Source organism: Phalaenopsis equestris, unplaced genomic scaffold (genome assembly GCF_001263595.1).
Source record: "Phalaenopsis equestris unplaced genomic scaffold, ASM126359v1 Scaffold000513, whole genome shotgun sequence".
In the NCBI taxonomy this organism is placed as follows: Eukaryota; Viridiplantae; Streptophyta; class Magnoliopsida; order Asparagales; family Orchidaceae; genus Phalaenopsis; species Phalaenopsis equestris.
The window spans coordinates 1,074,862-1,093,245 of record NW_018164953.1 but is presented as its reverse complement, the minus strand read 5'-3'; the positions used below and the strand labels follow the sequence as shown (position 1 = coordinate 1,093,245).

The following is an 18,384-nucleotide window of genomic DNA, read 5'->3' as shown; positions in this document are numbered from 1 at the left end:
CCTTCCAGCCTTGTCCAGCAGTTGTACTGCTGCTTCCAGTCGTCGAACACCAGCTGCCTACATGTTATCCTGATTCCAGCTACTAGCCAGTAGGCTTCCTATCTGCTACCTTTCTTGCAAGCCACCTTCCCGCACCACGGCAGACACCTTCCCCCCTGTTGGAGTTGTCGCTCGTCCTAGATAGAGTCAACTTTTTGTTTACATTTTTTTTTAATCTCGCAGTGTCGTTGTTGACCTCATTTTTTGTCACATAGAACTTGTACGGACATCACCCCTTAGGCCGGGTAACAAAATTGGCTAAACAACAACTTCCACTTTTTTGGCCGGCAAGCATGACCACACTCGAAAATTCCTTAGTGTGGTCACGCCTAACCTAAGCGTGACCACGCCCGAAAGTTCCACAAGGTGGTCTGGCCAACCCTGGGCGTGACCACGCCCAAGCAAGCCCAGTCATTGATCTATGGCTTGGCCTCGAATTGTCGCACCCTTTCTTCGGTGGTGATTTGTGGTTCACTAACTGTTGGGCTGGTCTCCGTTGTGGGCTCCGCCTCATTGGACGACTCTGGAGGGCTCTGCCACCGCCTTTCACACCTATAAAAGGGGGCCTCCAAGCACTGTTCGGGGACGTTCACTACTCACTGCGCCCTGACAGAGCAAGAAGAGGAAGGAAGAAGTCTTCTCAGACGAGCCTCCTCCGCTCCGGTTAGCTTCCTCCTCGCGAGTTTCTCCTCTCTCTATTAATTTAAGAATTTATTATCTCAAGTTAAATTAGGTTAGGTCAAGTCAAAAGCCTTGGATTAGGCTTGGGTTTGGGTTCGAGTCGGGTCGAACCGAACCTATCGTAACCCAAATCACTTGGTCTAGCCCAAACCCTAACCTAAACCCTAGACTTGACCAAACCTAACCAAAACTAGACCTAAGCCAACCCAGACCTGACACAAACCCTAACCTAAACCCTAGACCTGACCCAAACCTAACGTAACCAAGGTCTGACCCAACCCAGACCTGACCCAAACCTAACATAACCCAAGTTTGAACCAACCCAAACCTAACCCAATTCAAAGCTAAGCTGACCTGGGTCAAATCAGCTTAACCTGAGTTAAACCCAAACTTAATCTAAGGCCAACCAAGCTTAACCCGAGTCAAACCCAAGCCAAACCTAAGCCAACTCGGGACAACCCCGCTTAACCCGAGTCAAACCAAATTCAAATCTATGCTAACTTTGGTCAACCCAGCTTAACACAGGTCAAACCTAAAATCAATCTAAGCTAACCCGGGTCAACCTAGCTTAACCCGGATCAAACCCAAACTCAATTTAAGCTAACTCGGGCCAACCCATCTTTCACAGGTAGGACTGTAACTAGCCCAGCTGGAGCGAGCTCAGGCTTGGCTCGCGTTTAGCTCGTTCAAAATAGCTCGTGTTCGAAATCAGCTCAAGTTCGAAATCGGCTCGTGAACAGTGTGTTCATGTTTGGCTCGATTAAAATATTTGTGTTCGTGTTCGGCTCGAAATTGGCTCGTTAAACTTAAATTGAGAAAAATAGATGTAAAGTGTAGGATTCGAACTTGAATCAAATATATACAAAAGAATGTACTAACCACATTGTCACATGAGGTGTTATGATTTAAACTTAGACATAAATATATATAATATATTATTGTATAAATAATTTATGTAATATATTGTTATATAAATAGTTATATAATTTTTTTTTTCGAGCTAAAACAAGCCGCACGAGCGAACAAGGAGTTGTTCGTGTTCGGCTCGTTTATAATTCGAGCTTTAAAAATTTGTTCGTGTTCGGCTCGTTTCTTAACGAACGAGCCGAACACAAGCTGTTCGCGAACAACGAGCTTTTTTGACAGCCCTAATCACAGGTCAATCTTAAATCATACCTAAGCTAACCCGAGTCAAACCCAAATCAAACCTAAGCCAACCCGGGTCAATCTAGCTTAACCCGGGCCAAACCAAACCCACCCGAACCAACCCAGCTTAATTTGGGTCAACCCAAACCCAACCCAGGTCAACCTGGCTCGATCCAAGTCAAACTCAGCTCGACCCAACTCAATCCAAGTTAGCCCAGCTTAACTCGGGTCAATCAAATCAAACCCAACTTAATCCGAGGAAGCCTAGGCCCAACCCAGACCCAAATTAACTAATGGCATACTTTAGCTCAATTTTAAGCTAACCTAAGCTGGAAAATTAACTCACCTCGGTCTAACCTTAACCCAATTCTAATCCAAGACTAAAAATACATGTTCCACGTGTTATCTTGTGTTTCTTTAAGTATTATTTCAAGTTTCATATGTTATTTAATGTTTAAAAACAAAAACAACAAAAAATGTATAAAACAAAAACAAGGACGAGAACTCAGTTTTCTCCGCAAACATCAAAATTCAAATAAAAAAACTCAATACTTAGAAAACCTCTGATTTCTCAATATGGCTGACAAAACTTAGGAATCAAACAAAACATTAATGCAAATACCAAACTTTAAACGAACATTTAAAACACGCCAAGATAAAAAATGAGAATTGAAGCTAAGGCAGCTCAGACATGAACTTTAGGCTAGCAAACTTAGAAATCAAACCGAGGACCACACATCTACGCCAGGTTACGTTGAGTATAGAAGCCTAAATTAGTTTAGATACCTAGCTAATACAAAGGACTAGGACATGCAAAATAAGAAACCTACCCCCTGAGACTAAAGGGAATATCTTATAATGAAGTAACGCATGGTTACTGATGAAGGTATTTCAAACTGTTTCGAAACTATAAATCTCTCATGCTCCAGCATATAAGGGGGATTCTTGGTTATGAGGTTGGCCATAGTCGAAGGATATTAATGTTCCCAGGATGACGGAAAATCATGGGCATCTTGACTGGGAACGTTATTCCCAAATTTTATGTTAGTCCGCCTATAGAACTCCTTATAGAGTCTACGGTCTCATTTCTCATCTAGAAATCTTTTCATACCTGACTCTATCCTTAGTCTAGGGTTCTCAACTGTCCCTGTAAGTGAAATCCTATATCCATCATTCATCTTTTGACTTCAAACTCCCTCCAAGATCCACTTCAAATCCAATTCAAATTCGATTCAAATCCAACTTAAATTAAGCTCGAATCACTACTTTTCCAAGGATATTCGAACATTACTTTGAGTGTAGATTCCCTTTATTGGGGATCAAATCCCTATATTATGGACCATTCCCATTACGTGTTGTCATCGGATTATAAGTCCCATCCTTTGGACTTAATTCTTCCAATTTAGACTTTCCGATCATGAAAGTCTGATCTCTAGAACATGACTTGTCATGTTAATCCAGCAGTTTTTGTTAGGCCGCACGGTTCTAAAGATATAATTAACTATGAAGGCTTGCCTTCGTAGGAACGAAACCCCAAAATCAAAATAAATCTTATCTTATACATGTAAAATAAGGGAAGAAATCTGGTTCCATAAACCCAAAAAAGATTTCCCTTATTCCAATGATTGGGCTCTTCCTAAGGTAATGTATTTATCCCTTGGGATAGTACCTTGTTCTTTGAATGTCTTGTTTAATCATTTAGATGGGAAATCTTTCAAGATCTATTGTGGCGCTCCCAATCAATAAAATCCCCCACCAGTCGTTATTGTCTTTTGACCATTTGGGTGTCGTGGTCATTTATTTTCGTTTTTTTATGAGTCTTCATGTAAACAATAGCAATTCAATAATAATATTTGTTATTCTCATTGTGGTTTGGGTTAACTCCGACATCATTTGATATCAGAGCTAGCCCAACCCTAGTCCTATCCCAGGGTTTCCTAGCATCTGCCCCTACCCAAACCAACGTACCAAAATTTTTCTGCCCTAAAAGCTTCCCCACAATCCCCGAAAATTGTCGCGGGAGTTTACCGGCCGCGGTTACTATAGTAGCTACAGTACCGCGAATGTGTTACTGTAGCTGCTACAATAACTATGGTTCCCTTTCCGATTCAATTCCCATTTCTATTTGATTCCCTTTCCTATTTGATTCCCTGCCAAAATCCATCACTTCCTATAATAGCCTCACTTCAAATTCCTTCCTTTTCCCTCCCCCTCCTTTATTTAATGCACATTCTCCTACTTGCCTGGTTTACCTATTTTCCCCTTATTTATAGATGTTGTTTGCCTAAGATTGGGGAGGAGGGCTTTTGATGAATGTAGATTTTTGAGTTGTTGCCTTTGAAACATTCTTCCCTTCCGGGGGATGTATCTGACGACGAGAAGGTGCTCTGGTTGTAACTCGTCCAAGGTAGTGACCGCCTCAAAAAATTCGGGCACGACAGGACATTTAGCCTTTTGCAGTCCCGCTTCCAGCAGCCACAAACCACTCGACCTTGTCGTTATCTTCATTCTTTGTTTTGTTCGACACCTTCCTTGTTGTTGTTTGACGCCTCAAGCATCTGTCATGCTGTCGCCAGCCACGTCGACACCTTCTTTGATGTTGTTCAACTTCAACCGACTTCCCAGCAACCGTCCGGGCCTTCCAGCCACAATCCAACAGTTGTCCTGCTACTTCCAATCGTCGGATACCAATCACCAACATGTTATCCTGCTTCAAGGCAGCAAGCCTCCTATTTGCTATCTTTGATGTCGCCTCCTTTTGACACCACCGCAACCACCTTCCTCCACTGTTAGAATTGTCGCTCGCCCTAGAAGAGAGTCTTCTTTGTGTCTTGCATTATTTTCTTTCTTATTCCACAGTGTCATTATTGTCTTTCAACCGTTTGGGTGTTGTGGTCATTTATTTTCAATTTTCAATGAGTCTTCATGTAATGGTTCGCAATTAAGTAATAAAATTTGTTTTTCCCGTTGTGGTTTGGGTTGAATCCAATATCATTCTAAAAATTTGATTTTCTCACCACAACCTTACAACCATATCTACAAAAAGTTAAGTTTTGATTACTAAAAATGCAGCTTGATTACTAAAATAATAGGTCACAAATCACATTCTACTTAGCTAATAACTAGTTTTATGATTAGTTAAACAAATAAAGCATATTTGATATAAATCATAATTAACAGGCAAAAAAACCTAATTAATTTAGGAATTAAACATTTAATAATTAATTAGCGTTATCATATACTATTTATTACTTCAGAATCACATTTTGCAATTAATAAGTGTTTAAAATACAACTAGTAAACCGTTTGATTGGCATACATCTAATTATAGCCAATCATTAACTAAAGACTCCACAATATAATTATCAATTAGATAAATAACTTAAAAGTAACCACATAGTTAAACATGAATTAGTGGGAAAGTTACAAACAAAGCCAATAGTAATTCAACTGAATTTAGCTATTCATTACGCACAAATTAACTCAGGTCATCCAACCAACAATTACACAAATTATTTGATCAATTCAATATTGTCCTTACTGTTAACCATGAAAGAAGTAGTAGCCTAATACCAAACAGATTAATCCTAATTAGAGATTCAACTAGTACGCTCCATAAATTCATCACACATTTGTCCATTACAAATCAATTAAATAGAAACCTAATTTGCTATCAATTATTTATTTTATTATCAAAGATGTGTTAGTTGACAATCAACCATGATTTAAATAGTGAACTAATCATAGATCGACAACTAATTCATGTGTCAGTTGCTATACCAACACTAAATTGATTACGAATTGAAATTTGATTATCAAGAATAAAGTAGTGGCTAAATCATCACATCAATATTTAAAACTAGATAAAATATTGAATAGATGAGCATATAATTAAGTGATTACGGACAACTGATTAGGAACATTATTAACCATTACTATAGACAATAATCATGAAATAACTGGTATTGTGAGTGCAAAAAAAAAAGCAATTAATAGGGCAATTCCAAACATGCATTGACGTGCTAATTGTTGCTTTATTGTTAGTCATTTGTCATATAATTAAAAATTTGGCTAGTAATTAGTCAATACAATTTATCCGAGCAGCTCTAAGTTGTTAAATACGACTTAAAACTAAAAACCCAACTCTAAGAATCCCTTTTATTCCAAACAAATGGAGTGACTGAGTAATAGATTACCCTTGCTGTCAACCAAACAAAATGAGTCATGATCCTATAAGATCCTCCAAACGATCCTTATTTCGGAATTTTTCATCTGGCCTAAACTAATCCTGACTGATGCCAAAAACCTCATCTTGTTATGTAATCATAATAAATCTTACAAAAAAATATGATTATTGATAAAATATCATATTAAAAAAAAACTAAAATTAGCCTGAACGAAGGAGTTAATTATTAGAGTCGGCCGACAAATCGTCTGCAACCAACTCCAGCCTAACGGTCTTGCCTCACAGATCACGTGAATCGTGCTATTCTCTTTCTTATTTCTCACCGTCTTTCTGATTCACTCACGCAAATTACAACAAAATCATTTTTTCCTTTTTCTATAACACAGCTTTATCACCTCCCATCTCTATTTATCGGCCACCATGCATAAGATATTGCAGAACTCCCGTTTGCAGCCAATGATACCCCCCTCTGCAGCAAACAATCCTCCCTTCTGCAATTACCAAAGCCTCCTTGCCTTATCCCCCCCCATACACTTGATCAATGGCGGCTGCTACTTTCTACCCTCTTTCAATCGAGTCATCCTTCCCTCCTCTAGATTAATCGTTGTCAACCTCTCTTCACATTTTCTCCTTCCTCTTTCGGCCGCCAACCACTAACAAAAATAAGGTTCTTTTATATTTCCATTCTTCTATACACTTATTATAAATGTATTTGAAAAAATATATATAGATATAATACAATTATTACTTGTATTATTATATTAAACTAGTAATTAAGTTTAATTTAATCAATATCTATTTTGATTATTGATAGCATGTTAGTGTCGATATGTTAAAGATTCTAGCTAGGGAACGTCGAGGTGGATGCACTTATTTAGTTATGTACTATTATTATTGATGTGCCATCAAGAAATTTTTATTTTATAGCGCAAATCTCGAGACATCTATAAGCAAGTAACCGTATTTAAATTCAAGGTCATCCAAGGTCATGATTTCAGCAAGGTTATAGTAAAACTAACCGTTTCAACAAGCCGAATTCGATGATACCAAAATTGGTTTGATCTTAATCCAATCAAGCTCAAATCAAAAAATTAAAGCACTTTTAGGGGTTTTAGATCGTCAATTGAAAGGTCAAATGAACTCCAAACTTGACGTATACAATCAAATCTAGTGCATCGATAAGAAGAATACAACAAGTTTAAACTCGTTTAATTTTGAGATCATTAAAGCCCTCAAAGCATTAATATAAAAATCTATAATCAAGGGGATCTATATGGGTCTTCTGATCAGGTGTTTAGAAAAGCTATTCGCCAAAGTACTAAAATATCTCTCTCATGGTGGCTATAAAATAGACTCCTCTCTTCACTTAAGAGGATAGGAAAAGAGAAGGGATTTCAAAGCTTATTGTAGACCACAGACCCAGTAATAACTTCCAGCCTCCAGTCACCGTCAACCATCAACCATCGGTTTTCGTCAACCACCGACGACCGCCCCTCCTCACCACTGTCGACAACCTCTACTTGCTAACAACATATTCAGCCTCCATAACCGTCAACCACCATCGTCAATGCCTCTTGGTCGCTCTCACTAGTCGCTCTTATCTCTGACGATCGCAACCGCTACTTGCTAACATCATATCTGAAATAAAGTAATAACATATAATGTCGTATTGAAAATTCAACGATAACTTTTGATTGCCTCTACTTACGACTATCATATTCGAAATAGGGTGATTCTTTTCGAACTCCTGATTCATACATTGCATACGAATAAGTGTTGTAAATGGTGCAAAATTGTAATCATATTCTCTCAGTTGTGAGAAAATGGTGTATTTTTGTATTTAACACTTATATTATATTACTTTTACTGGACTAGGCCCATGATTCTTATCTCTTCAAGGGTTCTTTCATGTAAAAAATCTTAGTATATTCTCTTGTTATTTCTCCATTTATTATGTGTGTGTTGAATCTTTGTGCAACATTTAGACATTAATTTATCACTCTACCATTGTAAATTTTTTAACACACAATAATTAATAGTATTCATTTAGAAAAATATTAACTATTTTACTTAAGTATAAGATAAATTAGATCAGATAAATCATAAATATTTTAGATAAATGGTTAATTTTAATTTCTTATATTGTTTATTTGTCAATAATCCTGAGTGCATTTTGTTTAGGATCTTAGTGTCAGACCTACTAGACAACTGATATGGTTCTAAAACTCCTAGATTGTGTTAGAAAGTAGATTTTGTGAAGATGTAGTGGAGGACTAGTAAGGGGATGAAAATATGGGCAGTTGATGATGTTTGGAAGGGGTAGACGACGTTTGGACGCTATCCCGGCTAAAAATTATGGGACAGAAAATGAAACAATTTTGTATAGATCATATTCTCTCAGTTGTGAGAAAATGGTGTATTTTTGTATTTAACACTTATATTATATTACTTTTACTGGACTAGGCCCATGATTCTTATCTCTTCAAGGGTTCTTTCATGTAAAAAATCTTAGTACATTCTCTTGTTATTTCTCCATTTATTATGTGTGTGTTGAATCTTTGTGCAACATTTAGACATTAATTTATCACTCTACCATTGTAAATTTTTTAACACACAATAATTAATAGTATTCATTTAGAAAAATATTAACTATTTTACTTAAGTATAAGATAAATTAGATCAGATAAATCATAAATATTTTAGATAAATGGTTAATTTTAATTTCTTATATTGTTTATTTGTCAATAATCCTGAGTGCATTTTGTTTAGGATCTTAGTGTCAGACCTACTAGACAACTGATATGGTTCTAAAACTCCTAGATTGTGTTAGAAAGTAGATTTTGTGAAGATGTAGTGGAGGACTAGTAAGGGGATGAAAATATGGGCAGTTGATGATGTTTGGAAGGGGTAGACGACGTTTGGACGCTATCCCGGCTAAAAATTATGGGACAGAAAATGAAACAATTTTGTATGGATGATAAGAAGGTTCACCACCTATTCCTGAACAAAATACAGACAAACCACTTACAAAAGAAAAAGGATGCACGCTCCTTAAGGTAAAAAATAGAGAATAAAACAAATGTCTCAAAAACGGCAAAATAAATACATAAATAGTTTCATAATAGAAATGCCACTAATTAGAAATTAGAAAATAGAAAAAAAATAAAAATCACAATAAATTTTCCCCCTGAAACTACATCAGAGCAAAAACCCAAGCGGTTCGCTAGTCTCGCGAAGGCGGCATCTTGATTCCACACATCACAAAATCCCGCACCGTAAGACTTCTGCTCCCATTGTTTTGCAACCAACTTTTGTGTCAGGGTCATTCCTTGAATCTCATTTAATTAGAAAAATTTGCACCCTTCACCCTCAAGTAACGGTTGTTTATTAAAGGATATATGTATTTATTAATGAGAGTGTTACCCTTGTTGTTGGTATTGGATTCATACTTATTTTACAGGATGTTTATTATTTTTATTTGTACATCATTTATATTGTTACGCACACATCTTCTATTGTTCAGCAAAAGACTGTCTTTCTTGATTTGTTATTGTGCATATTTTTACATATTCAATTTAATTTTGCAGTAATTACTTCCTAAAACCATTATTCATGCTAATTTTGATTAATTTCATTCATGTATAATCATATTTTTGTCATATTATTATATAATAGTTGTTGGAGAATTTGCAACTACATATTTGTATGTATAGGTGTAAATGTCGGTAGAAACCTGTTGATTGTTGGCTAGTCGACCCGACGAGCTCAAAGAATGACAATTATACAAGAATTTTTGGGTTTTCTTGGTTTGCATTCACCTTTTTGGTTTCACAGTGTCTGATAAAACTATATATACAAATATAAACTAAAATGAATTTGAATAATTAAGTGACTGTTAGGTCATATAGTAGTGAGATTGGGTTGAATTGAAAATGATTGTGTTATAATATGGAAATTTGATTGTCATTAAATGTAATTTATTCATTACTAAAACATAAGCTATAGCATATTATATTTGACATCAGATGAGCATCAAGGTCAGATGGTAATTCTAACGATATTTTTTCCTATGGTATATAGATGCATATAGTAATCGTTTAGTTTCTTCATTGTTCGTGCCACATACTCTAATACTCTGTCATTTATGTTTTAGTAAATAGTAATTATTTGCAAGAGTTTAATTTGTTAAACACACATGTTGATAATTTTATATAGCAGGTTCAATTCAATCACTTGGAAGACCGTCGCCACAAAAACAAGTATTTCAACATTAGATTTAGTTTTCATATTTTTAACTTTATATTAATCATATTATTCGCATTTGGGTTTGGGTAGCTATTATAAATTATCATTTCAATTTTTTTCAGTTAATTTCCTTTTTTTCTTTATATTTGTTAATGAATTTTTCATTGAATAAAGTTATCTTTTGTTTTTTGCTTATTTTACTTATTATTTGTATACAATTTTTTCTTCTGAGAATATCATGCTTGTGTTGTATTTTAGACATATACTGCCTTCTAGACTACAGCGAAAAATAAATACAAAATAAAAAAAAAACAGAGACTTGAAATTCTCATGTAAAACACAGCCATACGCTCAATCTAAAACAAAATAATAAAATCCCAATGACGTAGCATGCAATACATCATTGACCCCGCAACCAGTTCCAAGCACAGCGTGGCCTCCATTCAGTATTACTCAAACAAACTACGCAAATGCAGCGATTATAAAAGCTCCCCTAACCAAAACAGAGCATACAATCAAGCCTTAAACAAATGAAGAAGCACACCACAAATCAATTGAAAAATTAATCAATCCGCTCTACGGAGCTGATCCATCCGTCCAAACCAATGCAAAGCCACGCTCCAGCTCCCATGCTATCCAACTCATGATTTTCCGATCCGTGCAAACAAAAACTACATTCCGCTCTAAATAAAACAAAGAATAAAAGGCTAAAAAAACAAGCAATGCGGGTAAATTCTTACCCTGGATCTCAGATGAACTCAATTTTTGCAGGTGGAATCAAATGAAAACCAGGCTTCTTGCTCCGGTCTTCCTCCATTCCACACCGGAACACCATCCTCCTCCCAGCTTTATGTCCTCCTAATTCCTCGCCCACACTCTCGCTCCGCCATCCGCTTGCCGCGGAGACTACAACAACGCAAGCTAATGACGAGTTTTCGAAAGAGCAGTTGGGAGGTTTAAGAATGGCAGCCCTAGCCATCGAGTTTATCCAATAACTGGCGCCTGTACCGCGCCTCGCCAACGACTTTGGGTTTCCGAACAGCGAGGTCCGTTTCTTCCGGCGGAGCATTTTTGTGCTTTTCATGGTCCACCATCCTCGGTTCCGTATCTCTACACGGCCAACAAGATTTCACGGATCTACATGAATCACACCAAGAGATATATTTTTAAACAAGAAATATTTAAATTTTTAATAAAAAGTCATTCAGAGCTTAGATTTCAATAATTTTATAGTCAAATTGATCTGTTCAATGAGACAGACCTAATAATATAAAAATTAGCGTAATCCAAATCAAATTAAGCTCATATCAAGTCATTAAACCACAATTACATTTGTAAAATCAAACGTCTGTCAAATATGGAAAGTTTATACTCAAATCGAGCGGCTCGACAAGACAAATCCAACGAGCCCAAGATCACTCAATTTTGACATCATTAAGACACTCAAATGTTCATTAAACGTCATATGATCGAAGGAAGCTCTCCAGACCGTCCAATCAAAATGATTTATATTTCTGCATTAATTGCACCCAAAACATTATAAATAGCGTTTCATCCCTCTCATGAGGGGAAGTCTAGAGAGAGAGCATGAGGTCCTGAGGAGAAAGAGCAGCTCAACATCATCACCAATCGTCGTCGACCACCGCCGACCTCCGCGTCGACCACTGCCGACCTCCGTCATCGACTACCGCTGACCTCCGCCGTTGATTGCAGTAAATCGCCGACGACTACCACCGACCTCCGTCGTCGACCACCGCTGATTGTCGTCAACCTCCACCTTCCGTCATCAATCACCACCAACTAAACGTCGTCAGTCGACATTGTAATCTGAAAAATATAGTTACTCTTTCCTGTTTGTGGGACAAGGGATTTCTGTAATCATCAATTAATAGTGGATTTTCGAAACTGAGCTAGGCCCCGTGGTTTTTCCTTAACAGGTTTTTCACGTAAAAACATATGAAGTCATCACCGTTTTTTTCTATTTCATTTATGTGTGTGTTGAACTTTCGCACAATGTCAATACGATAATTTGTTACTTACCACCACGAATTTTCTAGCACCCATCAGTTTGGTGTCGTCTGTGGGAAACTCTAAATCCCACCACTGAAGTGCTTGCTCAATTTCCTACATGGCCACCAGGCAAAATATTCAGGACAACGGAGTAGCTGGCTTTAACTCCCATCATTCCAGGGAACAGTCACAAAGTCAAGGGCGACATGTTTCTTCATCTTCCCGCCCTGGAAGACGTTATCCAACTAACGATGGGGTTTTGGGTCCTTCTATGGAAGGACGAATACGTAGAATGGAGGAGTCTCAACTGGAGATCATATAATTCCTACGAGGGATCCAACAACCATTGTCCACACCGAGACTGAAACTCGTTTACCATTAAATTCACGACCTACGAGAAACATACTGCCCGAAGGAACTCGCACCGTCCCCCTGCTCAAGAGGGAACAATTCCCTTGCCATAACGTGATGTTAAACTCCTAGAATCTGTAAATTTCACTCATCCATCTCATGCATCTCCTCTAGCACCACCATGTCTTGTTACTATTCCAGATGATGTCATCCGCAACGAACTACGTCGCCTCGTCTGAGAATAGTTCCCCCTAAATAAAAAAATATTGCTTTCACACTCATCCTAACATCCTTGAATCCTCTCCCTTAGTGAATGAGGTCCTCCAACACCCTATCCCAACAGGCTTCAACCTGCCGAACATTGACGCATATGAAGGGATAGCTGACCCTATGAACATATTGATCATTATCGAACCATCATGCACATTCAATGTGCCTCTGACGTGCTTTTATGTCAGGTGATCCCAGCCACTCTTAAGGGACAAGCTCGAATCTGGTTTTACTCTCTACCGGGGGGCACTGTAAACACCTTCAACGAGCTTGTCAAACTATTTGTGAAGCAGTTCATAGCAATTCGACGGATCCTTAAAGCTTCATCTCATCTCTCAGGAATTTGTCAAAGTGAAGGGGAGTCGCTCAAAGACTACTGTTATAGGTTTTCTGCTGAAGCCCGTCAAATTCCATAAGTTGATCTAGAGTTACATAGGGGGTTTTTCTTGGGGGGCTTCGCCTAGGACCCCAAGACCCTTCTACTCATCACTGGCAAGGGAGACAGTTCGTTCTTATGTCGATCTTGTCCACCATGTTGAGGCTCAAATCACTGCAGACGAGACTAGCAGTGCACATATGGAACAATTTGAGAAAATTGGGGCAAAGCACAAAGGTAACTCCAGAGACAATAATCAATATTCGCAACGGAGAAAATCTAAACAATCAAAGAATTGTGACCTCCTCTTTCAACCTGCGGGTCAACGAACTAAATATTGACACAAAAAATATTATACATCACTCAACACGTCACATGCAAACATCTTAATGGCCATCAAGGATGAGCAAACTGTTAAGTGGTCTCACCCCTTAAAACCTAACATAGGAAATCAAGAACAATACTATCATTTTCATCGAAGTCGTGGCCACACCACTGAAGCATGTAAACTCCTTAGGGAGGAAATTGAAAGGTTGATTCAGCAGGGATATCTTGGTCTATTTATTCAAAACAAACTAGCTGATAATGATAATGCTCCTGCTGGGGGGCAACAACATGGGGGTCACCCAGTCGTAGGTGAATTTCAGACAATTGCAAGAGGTCCATTGCTGACTAATCAAGTTCTTATCACTACACTTAGTGAACCAACACAGAAGAAATTATGCATTGAACCTATCACTTTTGATAATTCTATTTTAGAAGGAGTCCGAGTATCTCACCAAGATCCTCTTGCATTAGCGCAGGAATTGACGAACCCTACTACAATGTAAAAAAAATCTTGATCGGTAATGGGAGCTCTGTTAATGTTTTATTTTGCTCCCCTTTCCTTAGTTTGGGACTGACAAGAGAAAAACTTCAACTTGCATCTGGACCATTATACGATTTTGATAATCGACCAGTACTGGTCGAGGGAACAATAAATCTCCCTATTATCATGGGAGATTTTCCTCGACAGATAACTCACTCAGTCCAATTCATTGTTATCAAGTTAGAATCAGCATACAATGCCATCTTCGGGAGACCTATGCAGTCCATCTTTGGCATTGTAACATCTGTGTTACACTTGAAGCTCAAATTTCCAACCCCAGCAGGGATCGACATTGTATGAGGAGATCAACAGATAACACAATCATGCTACCTCTGTCAAGCTCAACCACAACCATTAGTGACAATTAGCTTTGAAAATTTTGATCTCCAAGATGAAGATGCATCTCAAAGAGCTTCCCCCGTGGAAGATTTGGTTCACGTCCCACTCTCTAATAAACACCCATCGAGAACAGTACAACTTTGTTCCTTACTCTCTGATGAACAAATGTTAGAATATGTAAATCTCTTCTAAAGAAACCAAGATATTTTTGCATGGACCCCGACTGACATGTCTGGGTTTGACCCTGAAATAATTATGCATTCTTTAAACATAGATCTAAATTTTAAACCTGTCTTCCAGAAGAAGCGTAATTTTGCCCTAGGTCGCTTACAAGCTATTGAACAGCAAGTAAACAAGCTTTTTGAAGCAAAGTTCATACTGGAAGTTCATCATCCTGCATGGCTGGCCAATGTCTTCATGGTGAAAAAAGCTAGTGGTTCATGGAGAATGTGTGTCGATTATACAGATCTCAATAAAACATGTCTGAATTATAGCTTTCCCCTCCCACACATAGATTAACTTGTGATGCAACTTCCGGACATTAGATGCTTAGCTTTATGGATGCATACTCAGGGTATAATCAAATAAAGATGAACGAAATTTATGAGAAAGCCACCTCTTTTCAAACAAATAAGGGTTTATATTGTTATCAAGTTATGTCGTTCGGATTAAAAAATGCTGGTACAACTTATCAACGCCTCATGGACAAAGTCTTCAAAAATCTTCTCGGGCATACAATGGAGGTTTACGTTGATGACATGTTAGTAAAAAGCCAGGAATCATCCCAACACGCTTCTCATTTGGAGGAGTGTTTCCAACTCTTTCGTCATTACAATTTACGACTTAACCCGACTAAATGTGCTTTGAGAGTAACATCAGGGAAGTTTTTGGGATTTATGGTTACCCATCGTGAAATTGAAGCAAACCTAAAAAAAAAATCAAGGCGTTGAGGGACATGATGCCTTCAAAAAACATTAATGAGGTACAATGCTTGAATGGTCGTATAACCGCTTTATCCCGCTTCTTAGCTCGTTTTGAGGATAAGTATCTGTCATTCTTCAAGATACTCAGAGGTGCTCGAAACTTTGGTTTTCAATGGACAAATTATTGTCAAGTTGCTTTCGAGCAACTCAAGGCATATTTGGCTTTACTGCCCCTTCTCTCAAAGCCCATCCAAGGAGAGATATTATATATTTTATTTGACAATTTCACCTCATGCAATAAGCTCTGTTCTTGTCAGAATAGAAAACTCAGTCGAGAAACCAGTATATTACATTATCAAAATTATCTCTGATACAGAAAGTCATTATCCAATGACAGATAAGACTACGCTTGCCCTGGTATTCCAGCAAGGAGACTTCGACTGTACTTCCAGGCTCACGCTATCGACGTCTACACGCAACTTCCTCTGAAGGCTATCCTACAAAAACCAGAAGCATAAGAAAAATTAGTTAAATGTTCAGTAAAATTGAGAGAGTAAAATTGAGAGAATTTGTGAGAGAATTTGATATCCATTATTTACCACGTCCAAACATCAAATCACAGGTGTTGGCCGACTTTGTGTTAGAATATACACAACCTATCTCTAATGAACCACTTTCTTCTCTTCCACGGTCATCTCAGTGGACATTATATGCAGACAGAGCATCCATAAACTCAGGAGCTGGTGCAGGAATACTACTCATCTCCCCAAAGAAAGACATTTTGGAGTACGAACTTAGTTTAGAATTCCAAGCCACCAATAATGTTGTCAAATATGAAGCACTTGTCATTGGATTAAAGCTTGTCATCAACTGTGAATTATAAAACATAATCATCTACACTGATTCTCAACTCATCACATCTCAAATAGAAGGAGAATATGACGCTCATACCTCACAACTGGTGTAGTATCTCAGTCTCGTAAAAACACTTCTCGCCCAAATTGAAATATGTCAGCTCATTCACATACTTCGGGGGCATAACACCCAAGCCGATGCCCTCTCTAAGCTTGCAACTGTAACAACTGGATATCTCTATAAAAGAAGGTATATTGAGGAGATATATTTTTTCAGCATCCAAGACCCGTGGGTGATACTGTCTATAGATGACCCAAGGGAGCTATCTTGGATGGATCCCATCATCTCCTTCCTCCAATACGGGACACTGTCAGATGATGGTACTACATCAATTTGCATCCAACGCATGGCTGCCAACTTCATCCTTATAAGGGATGAGCTGTATAAGAAGGCATTCATAGGTTTATATCTCAAGTGTCTTCCTCCATCTGAAGCTGCTTATGCTCTACGAGATGTTCATTCCGGAATATGTGGGGAGCATCTTAGTGACAGAGCATTTGCTCTTAAAATAATGAGGCAAGACTTCTACTGGTCTACGATTAAACAAGATGCATTAGAGTTTGTGCAAAAATGCAAGAATTGCCAACTGCATTCCAATCTTACGGATGCACCGCCAGTGGAACTCACATCTTTTTTGAGTCCTTGGCCTTTCGCCTAATGGGGGATATATATCATGGGGACTTTTCTGATAGCTACTGTACAACGGAAATTCGTCATCTTAGTTGTCGATTACATCACCAAATGGGTAGAAACTGAGCCTCTTGCCAAGATCACTGAGGATAATGCCAAACAGTTTGTCTGGAAAAACATCATCTGTCGTTTTGGGCTTCCCGCAAAGATTATCACTGATAATGAGACTTAATTTACTGGAATAGTCTTCACATCATTCTGCAAGGATCTTCATATTCAGTTGGTGCACACTATTATGGCGCATCCCTAAACGAATAAACATATAGAGGTGACAAATCGAACGGTGCCCAAGGGGTTAATGACTCGTCTTGAGAAGGCTGGGGAGCAATGGGTAGAAGAGCTGCATAATGTCCTCTGGGCCTATCGTACCACCGCACGAACTCCTATTGGGGAAACTCCATATAACTTGGCTTTTGACACCGAGACTGTCATCTCCGTTGATATCGGAGTTCCAAATCCTCAAGTCAAGACTTTCGACTCGGATAGCAGTGAAGAAAAGCTTCAACAATAGTTGGATCTTCTCCCATAAATACGTGATGTGGCCCACCTCAGAGCTGCTTCCTACCGCCAAAGAATTGCTCGTCACTTCAATCGAAGAGTAAAGTTTCGACCAATCTCCATTGGTGACTTGGTTTTACGTAGTATCAAAGCTGCTGGTCATGGTCCCTAACACAACAAATTATCCCCTCTCTGGGAAGGCCCATACATTGTGGTTGCCATCATCAAGCCTGTATCCTTCAAGCTCAAAGACTCGGATGAAAAAACCTTGCCCCAGCCTTGGAATGCAGGAAATCTTCGGAAATACTACCAGTAGCACTTCAATTATATCATCTATGTCATATTGCATATAATATCAATATATCTCATACTTATTAAAGATATTTACTTGCTTTTGTCTACCAAGAAAAGAAAAGAAAAAAAAATCTTTAGAAAGTGTAACGGCTCATTCACGAGTCACTTTATGCTCTTGACCTAAGAAATACACAAATCTAGTTGTATCTTAGTCAGAACACGATCGATCCCAAGGGGATTTGATCTAACCTTTTCCAAATGGGTTAACATCATCGAGTTTATACTTCGATAAATAACCCTGGATAGGTTAACAGTCCTTGGTGGGCTACACTGATCCCTTTCACATGATTAAGGCTGGCAAAACGGTTCGTTGTTCGCGAACAGCTCGTGTTCGACTCGTTAAGAAGCTCGTGTTTGATTCGTTAATTTTGTTCGCAAGCCGAACACGAACAAAGATTTGTTCGTTCATGTTCGGCTCGTTTTGGCTCAAAATACTACTTATCAAGTTTATATATATATATATATATATATATAAAGTAGTATTTTAAAAAAA

At 38.1% G+C, this 18,384-nt stretch overlaps 1 protein-coding gene across 2 annotated transcripts in view; it reads right to left on the bottom strand.

Moving 5' to 3' along the window:
• The window catches only part of LOC110028509 (protein WVD2-like 1), a 51,110-nt gene extending 39,713 nt beyond the window's left edge, over positions 1-11,397 (bottom strand). The window contains exon 1 of one of the 2 annotated variants that reach the window (XM_020730390.1): positions 11,038-11,397. The gene's annotated coding sequence lies outside the window, so the exon portion shown is untranslated. The remainder of the gene's footprint in view (positions 1-11,037) is intronic. The other variant, XM_020730389.1, reaches the window with a different exon arrangement.
• Between the last annotated feature and the right edge of the window lie 6,987 nt (positions 11,398-18,384).